The sequence below is a fragment of the Sturnus vulgaris genome, chromosome 3 (assembly GCF_052056855.1).
Source record: "Sturnus vulgaris isolate bStuVul1 chromosome 3, bStuVul1.hap1, whole genome shotgun sequence".
Taxonomy (NCBI): Eukaryota; Metazoa; Chordata; class Aves; order Passeriformes; family Sturnidae; genus Sturnus; species Sturnus vulgaris.
In genome coordinates this window covers 52,629,832-52,650,208 of record NC_142245.1, presented here as the reverse complement: position 1 = coordinate 52,650,208, position 20,377 = coordinate 52,629,832, and positions in this window count along the sequence as shown.

Genomic DNA, 20,377 nt, shown 5'->3' with positions numbered 1-20,377 from the left:
AGGAGTTCACTCATAGCATTTTGTGGTAGATTGATTCATGAACAGTGAACTTAGACCTTATACCTTTGGGTTGTGGGTTTGTTTTTTTTTTCTCTTTCAGTATTCATATGATACAAAATGACATTTTCATATGGTAATCTCTCCTCCTTGTAGCATTGCTCTTCAAGATTAGCCAGAGGGATGAAACACAAAGAATAACGACTTCCCAGGAAAACAAAAAAAGCCAACAAAAAGCAAAACCAAACTGAAAACTAAAATTCATTCTTTATTGTCGATTTGGCTGTGTGATAGCAATAACAGAGTTACTGAGGCTTGACATATATAAATTTAACACAATCTATGTAGGTTTATGCCATAAACACCTACAGTAATAGTTCTATGTACATAAATACATATAAATGAAAAAGAGACACAGCATTTACTTTGCCTACAAGTTAAACTTTCTCCATTCCCTTTAGTGTTACTGACTCTGGAATTGAAAAGTTAGAAACAGCCAGTGCCTGGGCATGAGGTTTCCAAACCCAGCACTTCCCCTTTCCCCATTTTAGTTTCCCCAAACTGAGCTACTGTCCCTCTGCCCAATTACTCTCAGTAGGCAAGTGGATCTGAAACCAGGGGGCAAAATAATTTCTTCCCAATTATCTTAAGCTGTGCAAGATAACCTCTCTCTCAAGGGCGGATGCTAAAATATGCACAGAGTTCTGATGTCTAGACAATTATGAAATATAGGTGTAGGGCTCTGCATATGCAGAAGAGAAATGCATCCCAAATGAAGTGCTTTTATTAAAGAAGTATAATCACTGGGATAACTAATTACGTCAATACCACATAGTTAATTAAACCCATTATAGTTACTATTCCCATGGAGAGAAGGTCAGACAAAGCAGCCATCCCCCTGACTCTCCTGTACTAACAAAAGAGAGAGAAATTAAATATATTAAACAATGTTTCTCATTCAGGAGCCAGCAAGACTCATTGAAATGGCTTGAAACTAGATTTGAAGGGGGAAAAGGATCAAACCAGGCTCACTAGAGATAAGCTGGGGGTCAGCACTCCAGTGTTTGAGGGACAGTGTGCTGGCAAGATCCTATGGTCTGACTTCAGTGGAGGTAAGGGATGAGGACACAGGCACTGCAAAGACACAAGGGTTATTGATACATTAAGAACCAGAGAAGACCCTGAGAATGGTCATATAGAAGTTAAAGTTTCTCCTTCTAAAAATGTACGGGAAGGAATAGCCCAACTGAAAGGCATATACAACAGTGCACACAGCATGGACAGCAAACAGGAGTCGGAAATCACTGCACACCAGGACAGCTATGACACAGTAGCCATCATGGAAACATGGTGGGTTGAATTGCATGACTGGAGTGCTGCAGTGGATGATTAAACTCTTAGAAGTGTAAGCAAGGAAAGGGAGATGATGGAGTAGCCCTGTATGTTAGGGAGAGTTTTGATTGTCTAGAGCTTAACAATGGTGACAATAGAGTAAGTGTCTAGGAGTAAAGAGTCAGGAGGAAGACCAACAAGGCAGATATCCTGGCAGGAGTCTGTTATAGACCATCCAGCCTAGATGAAGAGGTAGATGAAATATTCTGTGAGTAGCTGGGAGGAGTCTCTAGCTAGCTATTGCTAGCTCTTGATCCTGTGGAGACATCAACTGACTGGATGCCCATTGCACACACAACACAGTGGAAAGGAAACAGTTTAGGAGGTTCTTGGAGTGTGGAATTAACTTTCTGACACAGCTGGTGAGGGAGCAGCTAGGCATGGCTTCCCACTGACCCGCTGTTTTTGAATAGAGAAGGACTGGCAAGTGATGTGATGGATAGTTGGTGGCCATCATGGACAAAATGATCAAAGTTTTTGTTTCTCGCAGAAATAAGGAGGGCATCAGCAGAACTTCTGCCTCAGATTTCTGGACTTTGCGTGTCTAGGAGACTGGTTGAGAGTCTCTTGGGAGGCAGTCCTGAGGCAAAGCAGTTTAGGAATAGTGGATATTTTTCAAGAAAGGAATCTAAAAGAGATGTCCTCAAGGCCTGAAGACAACCTGAGGGAGAATGACCTGCCTGTAAAGAGAACTTTGGCTGGAACTTAGGTGGGGGGGAAAAAGAGTTTCTGACCTTTGGAAGAAGGAACAGGCAACTCAGGAGGACTGAGAGGATGTTATGAAGTTATTCAGGGAGAAAATTAAAAAGGCCAAAGCCCAACTAGAACTTAATCATGCTACTGTAATAAAAATTCGACTCAGCAAGTTTGCAGATGACACTAAATTGAGCAGGAGTGTTGATCCTCTGGAGGATGGGAAGCTCTACAGAAGGATCTGGACAGGTTGGACTGATGAGCTGAGCTCAGCTGCATGAGGTTCAATAACATGAAGCACCGAGTTCTGCACTTGGGTCATAACCCCATGCAATGCTGCGAGTTTGGAGTGGCTGGAAAGCTGTCCAGTGGGTGAGGCCACATCTTCAATCCTGTGTTCAGTTTTGGGCCCCTCACTAAAAGACATTGAGAGTGTCAAACGAGGGATGGTGGAAGGATTGGAGCACAAATCTTATGAGGAGCTGGGGTTATTTAGCCTGGTAAAAAGAACACTCAGGAGAGGGTGTAGGAGGTTGTAGCCCGGTGGGGTCAGTCTCTTCTCCCAAATAACAAGAGAAAGGACAAGAGAAAATGACTTCAAGTTATGCCAGGTGAGGTTCGGGTTGGATATTAGGTAAAATTTCTTCATGGAAAGGGTTGATAAGCATTGGAATAGAATTCCAAGGGAAGTAGTTGAGTCCTCATCCCTGGAGTTACTTAAAAGACACGTAGATGTGATCCTTACTGACACACTTTAATAGGGGACTTGGAGCACTGGGTTAACAGTTAGACTCAATGATCTTAGAGGTCTTTTTCAACCTAGACAATTCTACAATTCTATGAAGAAAAGAAAGGTTTAATGACTACAGAGTCACTCAACAAAGAAACTCCACAGAGGTAATTTCTGTCACACATTTGTATGGGACTTCTTCAGACGGAATGTACTGTAGTTCCATTAGACTTGTGCTAACAACACGATGTGGAGAAAACACAAGTCTGGCAGAATTGTTCCAGACTTTTTTCCAATGATATTTGAATACATTTCTTCAACAGCAGATATATTTCATAAGTGACCAGAAAAACATGACATAGTATTGGAAGATACTGAAGTTAGCACTGCCACTCAGTCAAATCTCATCCCATCCCTTCCACCTACAGGTGGAATAGATAAAGATTGCATCACTGGATGTCCAGAACTGCTAGTAAGGAAAGAGTTTTTATTTCTGCTCCCACTCATCCCTCAGAAAAGTTTTCATAGATTGCTATCACCTGTTTTACAATGACAGTAACTATAATCTGAATCCAGGGATTAAGGTTAAAAGTCTGAGCCATAAGGAGGTCTTGAATAAGAACTTCCAATTCCTTATTTATTATTCAGTGAACACCTAAAGCAATAATTCCAAGAAGCACCGAGAGGTACAACACACTCCAACATTACAATAAAGATCCTGCAATTTTTTCTGATGTATGAGTTCAAAGTCTCAGAAATACGCTTGTACATACATGCACACAGAGAAACTTCCACAAAGTTTGAGAGCTGTTTTCACCAAAAAATAGACATTCCAGTCATCAGTGTTTGTGATAACTGTCTAAGTGAAAGTTTTTCAGCTTTTAATCCATGGACTCCTAGGGATCAACATCATGCTCCAAAGAGGTCCATGAGTGGTGCTCAAGAAGTGTATTTTCATATATGCCATATAGCAAGCCATATACACGAAGCTTCCTCCGTAGTTCTCACCTCCCTGGAGATTCTGGATATCCACAAGTCAAAAAAAGCTAGTCTAATCCCACCCTAGAGGGAAAGAGGGAAGGATGAGAAAGGGAGGCAAGAGTGGAGGGAGAAAGGAAGGGATTAGGAAAGGAAAGTTGAGGGACAGTAAGCACTTAAAACTTTAAATTTTGCCATAAAGAAAAATAGAATAACCTGAATAATATTGCAGGAAGTGCAATTTTGCTGCAAAATCATTTACCTATCTGAGGCAATTCACAGCTTCCTAATAATGACCCACCATCCCTTAAAACCAGTCAGACATCATAATGGTATTAATAACTGTATTATATTATTGGCTTACATAGTGCTAGAAACTGTATTTCTATACAGATACAAAAAATAAGGCCACTTCTCTTGAAAAGCTTAATATCCAAATAGATAATAAAATCAATGAATAAAAGAAATTAAGTATTATTAGTCCTATTTTAAAACAGACAAATGAGACACAGCAATCAAGGATATGCTAATATTGTACATTACAATGTACAATAAAAATTCCAGACTAATTCCAGATGACCTGGTTTGCCCAGAAAACCCACAAAGCACAGCTCCCTGAAGAGACAGCAACTCTCCTCAGAAATGATATTACTTGATCATTATGGCACAACACCCAGGTCAGGATGAGTGCAGATGTACCTCATGTGACAAACTCAGTGTCACACAGAAAACTTTTGGCAGACACAGTTATGCATGAGCTGGGAACATGCTGGAAGGGAGGGTAACATGTCTCATGATGCTTCCCCAGGAAAACAGAAAGGGAGTGCATTGTGTTAGTGGGGCACAAGGCACCCTGGGCATTTGGTCACTCTCCAGTATTTAAGCTTTTATCAGGGTCCTTAGTTTGTTGTGTTTGCTGAGTCAGCCTCAGTCATGAGGTTCGTCCTGAGACCAACACAAGTCATGATTCATTACGGACTGGCCACACTTCCCAAATTAGAAATTAGAAAGAGCTTCAAAAGGAAAAACTGTCCTGTTTATCTTTGTGGGTACCACTTTATATACTCAAAGACAGTGTGATTTTTGTGAGTTCAGACAAGATGAGATGAGAGAGGACGTTGCTTCTCATTGTCTATGCAACCAAGTCTCAGTGAGAGCTGTTCACAGCACTACTGTTACACTGTAATAGGGAAGACATGGAGAAAACATGAGTTCAAAAACTATTCTGACACCTCTGAAACATTCTGGCACTACCTTGCCTTTGACAAAACCTTGATAATACCACTCCTCAACCTTTGCACCCTAACTGCACTCTACTATATCACTCTAGCAAGTGACCACATCAAATGCCAAGTCTGCTAGGGAAAGTGAAGACAAGGACCCACAGTCAAGTAGCTGCTGCAGTGAAAATAACCAGAACATGAAGAGCCTTGAAGGAGACTGGAGTGACCTGTTCATTCAAGTGGCTGGAACCTCTTTTCCCCACTGTTTCCCCACTTAGCTTTGACCAATCCAAGTCTCAAGCTGTCTATAGCAGGAAATACTTTTCAAAACTCAGATTCACTGAGCTTATTCCCCAAGTGGTAAAAGCAGTCCCTGGCATGCTTTTTGCTCAGATCACCCAAAACTCTCCCAATCAGTTGCCAGGTGTGAATCAGAAATTTACTCAGAGGCTTTTCCAGTTGCACAGTTAGACATACCCAAATTATTTCCTTCTTTGTAAATCAGAAAAATTAAATCATATGGGGGCAGCCAGACCATGGCAACAGGACACAAGTCAAAGAAATTGTAATGGTACCATTTATTTTATGCACAGAAGTAATTTGATTTGGATATGACCATTGGTCCCTAGACAGTTAGACATCATGTCTTGTTGCTTTAGTAATTCAGTACTTAAATTCCCAAACTTCTGCTACTTGAAAACAAACCATTTCTAAACTGTCAAAATGTTTCAGAAATATCAGAACAGTTTTTGAACTCATGTTTCTTCCAATTTCTTCATTCTTTTGCTTAAGGTTTGTTGCCATAAATTCATACCTGTCAGCAAGAAAACTGTGTGATCAAGGAAACAATATGCAAGTCCTATATGGTTTGCTTGAGTTTTTAATTGGCAGACTATCAGAACAGGCATTTAAGAAATAAGCTCTTCACTGAATTGAATAGGCTACCTTCAAGGTTCAAGATGTTTTTATTCTTCTATGAAGTCTAATCATACACTGTCAGGAAAAAAAAAGACTCTCTGAATTATATTTTTACTGTTGTCACATAACAGTTTTCTAATCCCAAATAGGACAGCTGTACTTGTCAAATGTTTTCACTGATACAAGTGTTCAGTTCCAATTCAAATCAAAGGCAGACCTGTGTGCTCCCCCTGTCAGAGTGCTAAGACCAATTAGAGAAAGCTCCAGACACCTATCAGAAAGAGAACTCATTCTGGAATTAATGGCAGTTATTCGTGTTTTTAAAATGCTCTTTTGACAACCTAAGTACAATAAAATTGAGAAATCTGAAATAAAGACCTTTATTGTAAAATTGTGGGGGATCAGAGAGTAGCTTTTGCTAAAAAAAACTGATCCCACTGTGTACACTCACAATGCTGAGTATCTTCTAGCTTGCTGCCTTGAGGCACCAAGTAAAAGCCTGCCAAATCTGTCTCTTTGGAAAAAACTGACCATCTGACTCATTTTCCCCAGAAGGACTTTACTTGTCACAGAGAAGACTTTCAGCATATGAAGCAGGAAGGCACTAGCATTGAATCCTGTCTGTCTGTTGCAGAAGCTAGTAGAGTGAAATGATAAATATATATAAAGGCTGTGTTAATTATTATAGGTCCTGGGGTTTTTGCTGCTTAGGAATGATCACTCACCGCTCCACTTGATCATCCTTCAAGAGTAAAAGTAAATTACATGATGTAATTCCTTCTGGAATGTTCACCTATACATGTCAAGGAAAGGTGTGGATCAGTGCTCTTCATTTGAAGGGAATTATTTATGTGAACAAAACCACTACTAACTTTCTAAGCAGTTGATTGAAATCGTTGTCATCACCACTGAGCATAAAAAATAGCCTGAAAGTCCAGTTAATTCTACAGATACTCCCAGTTAACAGAAGAATGCCTGCAGAGCAGAAGGCATCCTCACACCTTGCTATAATGAAACCCTAAAGGGGGTCCATCTGTAGCAGGAGCACAAAGAGTCAGGCCTTCTCCCTTCAGCTGTGTGGGTCTTATTCAGACTGCATTTTCTCACTGCTGGAAACACTGCTGAGGAAGCCCAAATGCTACAAGTACAAAACAAACTGACATTCCTAAAGGTGGACATGGAGACAACCTGTCCAGAATCTTCCATGTGCACCATCCTTCCTCATTCAGATACAGACGATAGCTCTGACAGCTTAAGTGGTGAATGGGCTGGATCTTGACAGCTGAAGATGAGGGGCTCAGACAGAAGGAGAAATCACTGAGACTGATCAAGTCCTGTGATGCTGGCTTTACTCTGGGAATGGGCAAAAGAATAAAATGCAGCTAAACATATCGTCTGTGGCTTTAAAATTCATTCAAAGTAGTCATTCAATTTTCCAAGAGGTTGATGGTCAATCTGACTTGCACATAGGCAGGAGCATAACCATACTGTTGCAATGCTATCATTAAAGGTTAAAATGCAAACAAGATGTTTCCAGTTGTAATCAGCCAATAAATTCTTCAGCATTATAGAAAAGAAAAAGGAGAAAAAGAAACAAACAAAAAAATCAGCTTTCCTATTCCCATCTTTGTTACATTTATCAAGGTAGTTAATGTGCATTTTCATTCAGTAAAACAATCAGCTGTGTTTAATTAACATTCTTACTGAAAGTGTGATTCAATCCATCCTGAAAATAATATTGTCTTAAGTTGATACAACAATAAATACCAACCTATTGGTAAATCAAAAGATTACAGGAGTGGAAATGAACACTGAAGCTGTTCCTTTTGCTACAACTCAAACACAACCTGCTATATCTGTGTCATTTCTTTAAAAGGTCTATGTAGTAGATACACTAACTGCAATGCCATAAACATCTGTGATTAACCCATTTTAGCTCTTTGCTGCTCTTATTATTACAAGGTTTTCATAGCTGCCTTCCACATCTTTGTCTTCCACATCCTCAAAAAATTCTTAATAGACTGGAAATAGCCAGCTTGCTAATACCTTCTCACAGTCATGTTTTGTAGCTCTCTGATCACAGTGTTTGTCCTCTTCCAGGCTCTCTGGCTAGTCCATGCCTTTCTTAAACTTCAAGTTTAGTGGAAAACCCTGCCCTATTTGAAGCCTCACCACCACCAAGGAGTATCATGTCATACCTGCTGCACACCACAGATCTGTTTAATGAGAACATTGCAAGGATTGCCTTGGTTGGTAACAGTAGGACATGTAGGCTCATGTTCAGATGTGATACTCCTCACAGCCTTTCACAGGAAACTGACACCCAGCCAGTTATTCCCATTTTATATTTGGGCAGCTGATTATTCCTAACCAGGACTTTTCCCTTCTAGGGAAAAGAGAATCCATTTCTTTCTGGAGAGAGCATCAGTGCCAAAGTCTGTCAGTTTGCCATCAGTTTTCCATAGGGAGCAGGCACAGAGAACAGAACAAAATCAGCTGGAGTCAAGTATAAGTTTTACACTGTTCTATGTGAACTTTTCATTGGGATCTACTGCCAATATCATCAAAAATGAGGAGCTGTAAACTACCACAGGGTAGGATTCAGCCTAAAAATCTAAATTAAAACTCGAACTTGTTCATCAAAAATTAAGAAACCTAGTCTTTCCACATTTCAAGAGTTAACTAGAGACTATTTATGGATCGTTTAACAAAACCGTATTTGCCTTGGTTAATTCACTTGTATTGGGTATCACATGCAAACTTGAAGTCAAGACTTAAAACAGGTAATGGCAAAGTAGTTCCTTTATATGAACTTCATATGCTAATAATTTGCCATAGAAAAGTTAAAATATACCTATTAAACAAGAAACATTTACTGAAAGATGTTTCATAAACGTGGCTGTCTAATAACATTTTCAAATGTATCCATAGCACAAATAAAAAACAGGGAAGAAAACCGTGTGTTACTTTTAAAAGGTCAAATGATATCAGCATCAGTTAATTAGAAACAAACTATGATAATTTCTCTCAAGAAGTGCAAGAGCTAAGAGTTCTAAGCCACAAACCTACTTACTCTGCATTTCATTCTCTAAGAATGGACCTAGGATGATCTGGCTAAACCTCTACTGGTCAGTCATGGCACAGCTTGCTCACAAAAATGGTTTCTTCTTCATCATTACAGTGACACAGTAGTGTTGCTCCCACTGGGTAAAGGGACTTTCACAGACATTGTAACAAGTTGTTTTCATTTTTATTTATGTCACTGGGAATAAGCTCATTAAACATAACAATGTCTAAGGCTTTTCTGAAACCTACTGAACTTTTGGCTTCTCCTGATGCCTCAAGTTTGGAATCACCAAGATGCGGGCACCACACTGAGCTTAATTTTTTTCAGGCAATTGCCACAGATTTGTGTGGAAATAACTGCATGAAGAAGTGATCAGTTAGGTCACTAATAGACTGGTTGCACCTGCAAAAACCCAATTTGTTTTCATAACCATGGTAACCACATATTCATGGAATCACTTTATTTTTTTACCAAGGTCTTTATGTCTATTTTGTGGGGGGAAGCCCTCCATATGTAGTGATATATCTAACCAGACTGGCAAACAGGAGATTATTTGAAAACTTCACTATTCATAATGAGCTAGACATTGCTACTCAAAGGCACTGGAGACCAAGATTTATAAATCCCACCCAAAAACTTATTTTTATCAGACATTTATGTTTGCAAGAAAACAGTAAAAGGTGCCAAAGCAGAAGTGCACAAAACCAATGTTCCCTCTTTAAAGGGGTGGTACTGCAGCTGTGGAAACTTTCCTTACACTCCATGCCAATTTGTCTCATCTCCAAGCTCCTTGGTGTGCTCTGCAGAGATTACTCAGTACTACCTGTTATTATCTGGTTTCAAAATGTAGTCTCGTGTAACCCAAACTAAGATGTGACTATTATACCCATCATCCTAAAATATGCAGGAAAAAAATATTTGCAATTAGTTCAGAAATCTTTATAAGTTTGATTGGTTAAGGCTTCCAAGTTTTAAATAAATTGTTTAAAAATATTTATCTGTGTAAAAGCAAAACTGGTTGTCCCAAGGCATCTGCCTGTTATATTCACTTTGTTTGGTTAATACACATACAGTGGTCTAGAAATTTCTAGAGCATAATGACAGAATGTTTAGTAGAAAAAACACTTTATGTCTATACAATTTCAAAGGAGCCTTTTAACCTATTAATTGTAAGGCATTTCACAAGTACATGCTAAACTTCACAAGTCTTCTAACAAGAAGAAACTCAAAGGAAGAAGAAAATCAATTCATGCAAGAAACATCGATGGACAATTCTTTCTGATGATGGTCGGTGTCTGAAATGATTGATGGCAATTACTGATGCTGTTAGCTCAGTGCTCTCATAATGAGGAAATTCAGAGAAGTTGCTTCTGGAAAGGAAATGACTGAGCTCTTGTCAAAAGTGTGCATCTAAGCTTTGCACATACAAAAGACCTGCAAGAGGGACAGCTGCCACTAAACTGGGAAAGAAATCCTTGCAAGAAGAGACTTCAGCAAGCTTTTTCCCCATGCTTGCCCAAAATTTGTTGCTATACTGTATAATCACTGGTAGTAGCCAGCCCTGTGCCTGTTACTGAAGAATTTTTCCATATTAGAAAATAAAATATTCATCGTGCTTTCACTTTATTGGTTATTTAAACATTCATTTAAAACTTCAATTTAAAACCTACTTTGAAGTAATTACAATCAGAGCTTCTTTAAAAAAAGGCATTCTAGGAAATGAATGTCCAACCTGTATGTGCAACAGATGGAATTAAACGTTAGTGCTTGCTACTCAGGTGCACCTTCTTTGGCTATTCCAAATAATTGCTTTTAGAATGCTTTAGAATTCTAAAAATCTGACGTAAGTAACTTCTCTGTTGTTCATTTAGTTAAAAAAGACAAATGTCTTGACATTTTTCCTTTAAAGAGTTTTTTTATAAAGTAGATATTCTTAAAAGAAAAAAAAATAGTAACGTAATTCAATAAATCGCTTCTTATTTATAAATAGAACCATATGTATGGTCACCCTTTAAAATTTTGCCAGCTGCCTTAGATAACGAACTTAATCACAGTATTTATAAATTGTAAATAGTCCCTGTAGTAAGTTTGGAGCTATTTAAGAAACACTGCAACTAGGCAGAGATCCAAAGCATACTGAATTATGTGGGATCCTTTCAACTGAATTTCGGAGTTTGCATTGGGACCTTACTGAATTATCTCTTTTCCCAAGACAAAGTTTGCAAGTTTCAAACATAGCTCCAAAAGCTTCTTTTCCTGTCCTCAGTGCCTCTATTTAAAACCTGACCTCATTGAGTGCACCATATAAATATCTGTGGATATTTCAGTGCATTAATTAGTCAAGCTCCCTGAAAGCTTGTGAATGGACAGGACAAGACACCTGGTAACAGCAGATACTGCCCCAGGTGTACATGCAGAGAGTGCAGTAGCGTTACCATTACTGAAGGTGCTCCCAACAAATGTTATAGCAAGGTTCTGGTGTGATAGCATGTTCTGATGGGCAATCCCAGCAGGAGCCAAGCTCTGCAGCTTTGTGTCACAGTGAGCCAATTTATTACTTAATACACAGAAGGAAAGTGAAAGGCAGAACAGACTAACTGTGCATTTACTATTTCTCATTTTCAGGGCCGGAGAAGAGGAAGACACAGTCCGTAGCACTTGATGACAAAGGGTAATATTCTGGCCCTGGATATTCTGGGAAAAACCTACTCTGCTCACAGCTCACTGCAAAGTGAACTGTTGCAGTTCCCACAAAGTATATTTAATTTGGTCATGCAGCCCGCTGACCTTGCTACCAGTGAGAAAAACAACAGTGCTGTCAGTCATGCTTCAGGCAAGTAAAACAACTAACACATTCCCTGTTCCTCAATATGTCCCAGTATGGGCACACATACACATACCCTCACACACCTCAGCATAGCCTGAACCAATATCATTAAAAATTCACAAGTCAGTATGCAGTAAATATGGGTATATAAATACATTTATACACATGCATGCATATGCACATAAAATTTTTTGGATAGTTAAGTGTGCTACTGTAAATATGGAAATACATATTCATTCCCCCTTTTCACCATTTACGCACCAGAAGAATGCTTTTAAAGAACAAAAATCTGAAAAAGTAAATACTGTCTATTTTTATTACCATGTTCCTCCCGACAATCATTGTCTCGGCTTTTGCCTGTTCTTTTAAATATCTGGACTCAAATTTAACACAAAAAAAAATATTATATTTAAGTTTAACCCTCTATTTAACCCTCTGCAGACTATTAATCTAATGACTTTGTGAGAACCATTGGAGAGAGGGAAATCAACAGTGAGACTTTGCAGGTCTATTACTGGCTAAGCTGTAGCTACAAGGGACACATCAGAAATCAACATGAAGGAAATTCCCCACAGATGTCCCTTCTCACCAAATGGTGATGTCACGGCTCTAGAAACCTCCACCTTCTATAGAAGTCACAGAGAGAACAAACTTGGCTTCATCTGTGCACACCACCCAGGAATGGCCTGCATGGACCATACTTGAAAACAAGTCAACATCTACATTCCTTTAGAGGCATGCTCTGTACAATCTCTCCTGGCCAGAGGAAACTCAAGCAACATCTGAGATTTCAGCAATTGCAGCAGACCAGGAGGAGGACAGTCAAATTCTGATCTTTGCTAGGTTACTGTGCCAAATCCAACTTTATTTTGTGAGGCTGGGTATGTGTTGACTATTGTTGTTATCAGATTCTCCACAAATCACCAAATGCCTGAATTTAGTGCATCATATATTGTCAGATCCTCTTACTTGACCGCAGTCAACTTCATTTTTCTCTTTCTCCTAATCCAAGAAAAGAGATTATCATATTTCCTGAGACTCTCAAGTATCTCTGAGTCAGAGAAAACACAGATTTCACTACAACAGTCCTGAAACCTACGACTTGTGAAGCTTTATATGAATTCAAAGTTTGTTCCACACAGAAATCCCAAATAGCACTGAAGCTGGAAATGTCTTCTGTTGGGAAAATGTGGGAAAACACTCATGCTGACATGCTTCACATACTCCATCCTCAGGCATACCAGTTTCACACCATTTTAATTCACGGTCACCTAGAGAAGGGGAGCCAATTGGGATTTACAGCTGGCTGTGGGCTGTGCTTAATTTTTTGGCATTGGTGATGGTGGCCAGACATTTAGTTTAGTAAGTTATCAAGTCTCCGTACTTCCTGACCCCAAGAAAACCTCAATTAAGGAAAACTATTGATTTTTTTGTGTTGCCAGTCAATCAGAACCAGACTCCAACACACAAGTAGGAGCAGTTGCCCATGCCCAGCTCCTTCCTAACAATCTGCTCTTTCAAGAGGCTTCCTAAGCTTTATGGATCTCATATTCCAGATGAGAGCATTTAAATCCTTCAAATTACTGCTTACTGATGAAAAAGGGTGCAGACTGGGAAAAAAACCCTCTATTGTTCTAAAACGCACACCTTGAGAAACTTACATTGCTTAACAAATGCTGACACAACATCTGAGAAAGAGGGCAGCACAATAAGGCAAACACAAAGCTGGATTTAGGGAAGGCAGTATACTTTGTGTCAGATTTGGTACCTGATGGCAAATCTCATGTTGTGTAGCTGGTCAAGCTGTTTCAGATGGCTTACACAACTGATATAAAGCTATTTATTTATATTTGTATCAATGGATAATTCATGGTATGTGTCTTGAATAATTTAAGAGCTCTTTAATATTCTTTAGCATTTTATTTGCTTCCTGTAATGGTGTGTAGACATATTAATCATTCAGAATAAGAAGAGGGTAAATTCTAAACATTTCTTATCTCCTACAACTTCAAAGTAACACTCTGCTGAAGAAATAAAGATATATGAATGCTAAAAAATGCTTTCCCCTTAAAATATTCCTTTCCAGTATGACTTCTATGTCATTTGTACTCAGCACACAAGACTGGAAACATTTTGGACCCCTTTCAACTCTGCTGAGGCCAATCCAGATGTTCAACGCAATATTTTTATTTTTAACTTTCTATTCACTCAACACCAGGCATTGCCAAAATCTGCCTCTCTCCTTGTGCAATCTTTTTCATTAGTACAGAGAAATATGTAAAATGTTTTCAGTTGAAACATGCAGGAAGAAATGATAGCCAGTTTATGCGAGAATAACTGATGAAACTATTTATTAAATATTGCCAGCAAGGCACCAAGAGTAATTACACCCAGTTGTCTTCCATTCCTCTTTGCAAAGATGACAATTTCTCATTCCTCATGATTTTGTCATAGTCATTAGCAGTAAAAGAGACCAAGCTCCTATTCTTTCCAAATTAAAAAAAAAAAAATTAAAAAAAAAATCAAACCTGCATTTTGAGTGAGGATTTAGTAATCTGGAGAGAAGTCTAATTGATGACTTCTAGAGTGAGCAAAATATCTGTTAAGGAGTTTCCAATTCAAAGAGACATTCTGCCTCAAATAATTTCTTTCCCTAGATACTATTCTAAACATGAGGGAGAAATAAAGAAACAGGGGAGTAGAAGAGGGAAAGAAGTATTTTGATTACTACAATGTATTTACATAAAAAAAGTTGCAAGAAATAGCACCAGTTGGAACCAGAGGACTTGAACTATGCCACTCCAGTGCACAGATAGAAGCCTGAAAAATAAAAGATAAGGAAACTTTATTTTCTGAGAAAAAGTATTTCAAGAAAGTAAAAAAAGCACACACTATAGTGGGGAATGTTTTTAAAGCTTTCTTTCAAATCTTCTTGGCAAATTAAGTTTTGTTTTGTTTGGTTAAAAGCAGTGTGGCTTACACCTTTGGCACTCAAATTTACATTCTAATAAAAGTGTGCTTATAAACTTGAATAACCACACTGCATAGTCCCAAAGACTGCTGAATCTGAAACACCCCTGAATCTCAAAGCTGCTACTGCCAACATATGCATTTTGCCCAGATCTCTCCATCTGCAATCAATTACTTTCTTTACTAGAACCAAAATTCCCAGTCTTTTACAGTTTACTCACAATTATTAAACTGTAGTGCTGCTCTCCAAAAATTGCAGGTTTTTTAACCATCTTTTCAATTCCATATCAAATGCATTCTCTCTAATTATGCCCTTTCCAGCAATTTTCAAAGCTTTGCAAGACCATGCTGGATTCTGAGAATGAAGCTGAACTTCCTTCATTTCACTGAACATCCTCAGCAAAGGGAGCTGCAGACCAAGGTAACTCCTCATTTATACCTGTGCAGTCCTGCTGGCTTCAAATTACCTTTTCTGATATCCACATATAACTCAAATTCCAGTGCCTTATTATTGGAGAAGTTGATTGGAATGTACTTGACTGTTGACAATGCACAATGCACATGAAGAAATTAATTTCCTCTTTCTCCCTCACATCACACTAAAGGACAAGGTTTGTTAAATAAAAAACTTTCCAGACCAATTTTCACACTCTGCATGAAATTTAAAGAGCTACCTGATGTGACTTATGATTTTGTTGGCCCTATTTAAAGCAAAAAATAGTACTGTTTTCCCTACTGCATCCTACTTCATCTGGAAAGCCCTAAGGGGTCCTGGGAAAAGTTGCCTTTACTTAGCCAAATCAGACAGAGAATAGAGATTGAGCTGGACATTGCTAACTCTAATTCCTCCATATTCAGTCCAAGTGCTTCAGAGTGATAGAAGGTTTTTACAGTGTCAGAGCATAATACAGTGCCTTTTGAAACCCATACAGAGAATAGAGAGAGAAAAAGAAGAAAATTCTGATAACCTTCAAATAACTCTCTTCACATCACTGAGAATTTTTTCAGTCTTAGACTTCATCATGAGAACTTACAAATGCATTTCTAAGTTCCAGCTGAAGAGACTGAACATCTGAAAGTTTTATTTTCTGGTAGACATGTGGATGGCAGAAAGCCTGCTGGTACCCAGAACTGATTTAATCAATTTTCAGACAACAAAGTAAAACAGACCCAAAAAGTCACCCTGAAGAGATACCAGAACTTGTAACCAAAATAACACATCAGACAAGAATCAGTGGGAAGTGACATGAGCTATACTTGTCTAAAATTTCTTTCAGACTATGACAAATCTCTGAATGCTGAGCATGTAAAGAAAATCAACAAATTAACGCTGGCAGAAGAAAATAAGGAATCGGGCCCAATACATAGGAAGGCACTGGCATTTTTACAACATTTACTACTAATCCTGTAGTATGTCTGATTCTAAGTGACAGCGTGTGGCATTATCATAAATGTCAGTTGCATTATTGTTGCCACTTTCACCCCCTAATCTTAAGGAAAGCAGAGCTGTTAAGATGTTGGAAAAGCGATAGAATATTTTATCCTGATGTTATGGACATATGATCACTTGTAGCACTCTGCTATCATGAAGGGGAAAAGAAGTGCTAAAGCTTCTGAGCTGCTCGCATACGATTTAGCAAATTACCAGGCTGGCAGGTATAAGTGGCAGAATGGGGGAAGACGAGCTGTTGGCTAAACTGTTCGTGGTGCACCTGCTTCACTGGAGGTGGGGTGTGTGTGCAACGTGGTAAACGGGAGACTTGGAGGGGCCTACGAGAGATTACACAATGTTGTAATGGGATAGCGAAGATTTATCTGCATGTGCTGAGTGAGTTGTATGAGTCATTTTAAAAACTCCTTATAGAACCTGACTACCATGCCATCTGGGACTTTATTACATACATATATCATGTGTGTGTGTGTGTGTGTGTGTGTGTGTGTGTGTGTGTGTGTATGTATATGTATATGTATATGTATATGTATATGTATATGTATATGTATATGTATATGTATATGTATATGTATATGTATATGTATATGTATATGTATATGTATATGTATATGTATATGTATATGTATATGTATATGTATATGTATATGTATATGTATATGTATATGTATATGTATGCACCCCTCTGGTTTAGAAAAAAACTTTCTGAAGAATCTCCAAGACCCTGAAATCATAATTGAGTTTCTTTCCGTTATCCTCTTTAGCTCCAAGAAATGAAAAAATTAATAATGACTCTGTAAAAACTACTGAGAAAAAGGGAAACAATTGTGGCTAGTAGAACAGTGTGACAAACATCAGAAATGGACAAAGAAGCCTGAGAGTGCTGATGAAACCTTTTAGCCAGACCAGCCATACTGAGGGTAGAACACACCAAACTGGTGACACTTCCCCCATTATACCCAATGCCATTGTTCATTGCAGCATTGCAGCTCCTAGTTGTTTCCTGGAACCAGCATTAAGGATAGCATACCCATCACTCCTCACAGATTAAATGGGAAAAAAAATTATGTGACTAAAAGACCAGTACTCTTTTATTTTTTTTATTCAGAAAGGCCTTTTCTCATTCTCATGTGCCTACATTCCAGGTAAAAAAGCTTTAATATTAAAAGCATAATGCCAGTAGCACACAGCCTTTAGAAAGAATAGCATTAGTCAGCTCCAGGAACTTTAAACTTCAGTTGATCTTAAAATTAATTTAAGCAAATATAGGACTTGTAAAGCTAGTAAGAATATGCTCTTGACTGAGGCTCTTTGGGATATCACAGGCATTGGTTGTAAATTAACATTTTTTACATTCACCAAACATCCTGTTAAGGCTTCTTAAGATTAGGCAGTTCATGTTACAATCAACTTTGTTTTAAAAAAATAAAATCTTTGTTTGAACACCAACCTTTGCCCTGAGGCACATCTGCTGAGGAAGAGACAAAAACAGGTTACATCATCTTGTTAGTTTAAGATGAGGCCCTCAAAATATATATTGAAAACAGAATCTTAAGAAATCACATATTTTATTTTTATTATTCCAGGAATACTGAGTTGGCAAGCTTTTTCCTTGAACTTACAGTGCCAAAATTAATATAATTATGCACAAAAGTCTTGTATTATACAAAATACAGTTTATATTTTCAAAACATTAATACTTGGCAGAAGGTCTTTCACCATGGAAGAATTTCAGCTTGCCTAACAAACAACTAAACTTACTGAATAACCCCACAAACAAAATAGGAATGGTCCCTATCTGAGGTATTTAACAAGTGAATATGAAAATAAAAAGGCGGGTTGCTCTCCCACTTTCACCCAAGAAGAAACAGGATTGGAAGGGCAGACCCAGCTCTCAGGGGCACTTCAGTAATGGGTCCACGGTTAGCACATTGTTGAATGCTTGTGTTCAGATAAATGTCTTGGCACCTTGCAGAAGTGATGCCCTGATTGCCACAGCCATGCTCTCTTCTGCCCTCCCAATGCAGCCATGGCAGAGTTCTCCCCACACAAAAGCTGTCGTGGAGGCTGTAGAGCACCTTTGGCCAACACACTCACTCCTTCCCTGGTGATCAAGGGCTGATGTAACCCACCTTTGGTGAAGGTGAGACTTCACCCCTTGCTAACCACTGCAAGGGACACAAAAGTGCATCTCCCCACTTTTGCCCTTCTGAATCCTCTTCCTTGCTCCTCCAGCTGGAAGTGCATGGATGGGCTGCTTCATCTGTCACCTGAGCTTGGGAAGTGTGAGCCTGAGGAAATCAGTGAGCAAGATGAAAGGGAGAGCATGGTCACTCATCTTGAAAGAACTCATTTCCCTTCCCAAATGCATCTTCCTCAGTTCATCCATCTTCCTGCCACCTCCCATTTTGAAGTGAGGTGCCTTTGCTTCCTTTTACTTTCTCCCTATCACAGTCAAATTGTCTGGCTCTTTCATTCACCCTCTTCAAGCATAACATAGTGCTATGGACAGGCAATATTTCTTCAAGGGTGTAAAACACACTTCATTGTGCTTCAGGGATAAAAACATGCCTGCCAGTGCACCTCCAGAGAGAAGGGACACTTGCCTCTTGTATAGATTTTAGCTTTGGAGGAAGCTTACAGGAGATATTAAAATAACTGCATGTGAGAATTCCAGTATCAAAGACTTCTTAAGACCTGACTGGCTGATGCAATTTTTTGTATGGCATTCTCATGACCCTGGTATTGTCTTGAAAAGAGAAACACCCCATTATTCTTTATTCTTTATTCACCACTTCTTAGGATTTAATACAGAAAATAGCCCGGGAAGTGTGTCTCTGCATCCTCAGGCACTCACAGACAACTGTCAGTGACCACTTGCTCCAGTTTTCAAAAATTCAGAATTTTTATGCCATTTTTATTTCCATGAAATCTTCACCATTTTCAGCTGTCCAAATATCATTGTTTCAATAAAATACTGGCACTGCAATGTTCCACAAGAGTGTTTTAAAATAACTGAATTATAAAGTGTTACCCAAAGGGCATTTTGTCTCATTCAAATGGAATAACAACAAAATTAATCCCAGGAGGAAAAATACAACTCAGACGAGAGCTTTTACAGTGAATTTAATTTTTATATGTCCAGTTGGCACCCAGTCTTTAGTGAATTGAGTGAAAGGTGGTTCCTCAGAATAGATTCACTTTTCTTCTGATTATGACAGAACTTTCTGTGTCATGTTAAATCATTGCCAAGTAACGATGGTTAAACTATCATTACTAGTCATGTAGTCATGATCATTACACGTGCCATGGAGCTTAAGATGTGAAAAATTCACTCACAAAAGCTTCAGAACTAGATGGAATAAGTTAATCAGATAAATCCGAAGGAGTGGAAAAGAAGAGAGCCAAAATCATTTGGCTTCTTACCATAGTGTTGGTCGAGTTGGCTCCTTCATGTTTACCCAGAGAAGCAGGGTGTGGATTAGGTTCACAGCCCAGATCTCTTGGCTGTCTGGTTGGTGTCAATCTAGAGCTCCATCGAACAGTGCAGCTTGCACTCAGGGTAAAAGGCTTCTTAAAGATTACTCTGCTACCATATAAACCCATAATTCTGATGGAATTCGAAACCTCTTCTGACTATGTTGCTGCAAGCAATCAAAAGGGCACAAAGATCTTATGAAGAACCCTTGTTTCTTCCAAGAATCTTCAGATTGAGGTTTTCCATGAGATTTAGGTGCTTAAAAATACTCATTTGCAAACCCTGGCAGAACCTCCAAAATGTCTCCCTTCAACTTTAGGGTCATAAACCCTGTGAAACTCTGGCCCTCAGTCACAGAGGTCAAACAGTGAAACATCAAGTAGCTTGTCATTCTGCAAGATTGCCAGAAGGTTGCTTTCTCTTATTTTCAGGATGTTTTGTCCAGGATTTCACTCAAACTAGCTGCTCCTTCAATCTCATTTATTTGTATTTTGCACTATATCACACGTATTAAAACAGAGATGCCTGAAAACTTGGGGGGAAAGTCTGCTAAATAAGGCAGTATTAAAATAAGGAATTCCATCGCCACAAAAGTGCTCCAAATTAATCAAGGGATAGTTTAAGTAAAGTTGAGCATGGTATTCAGCATTACCT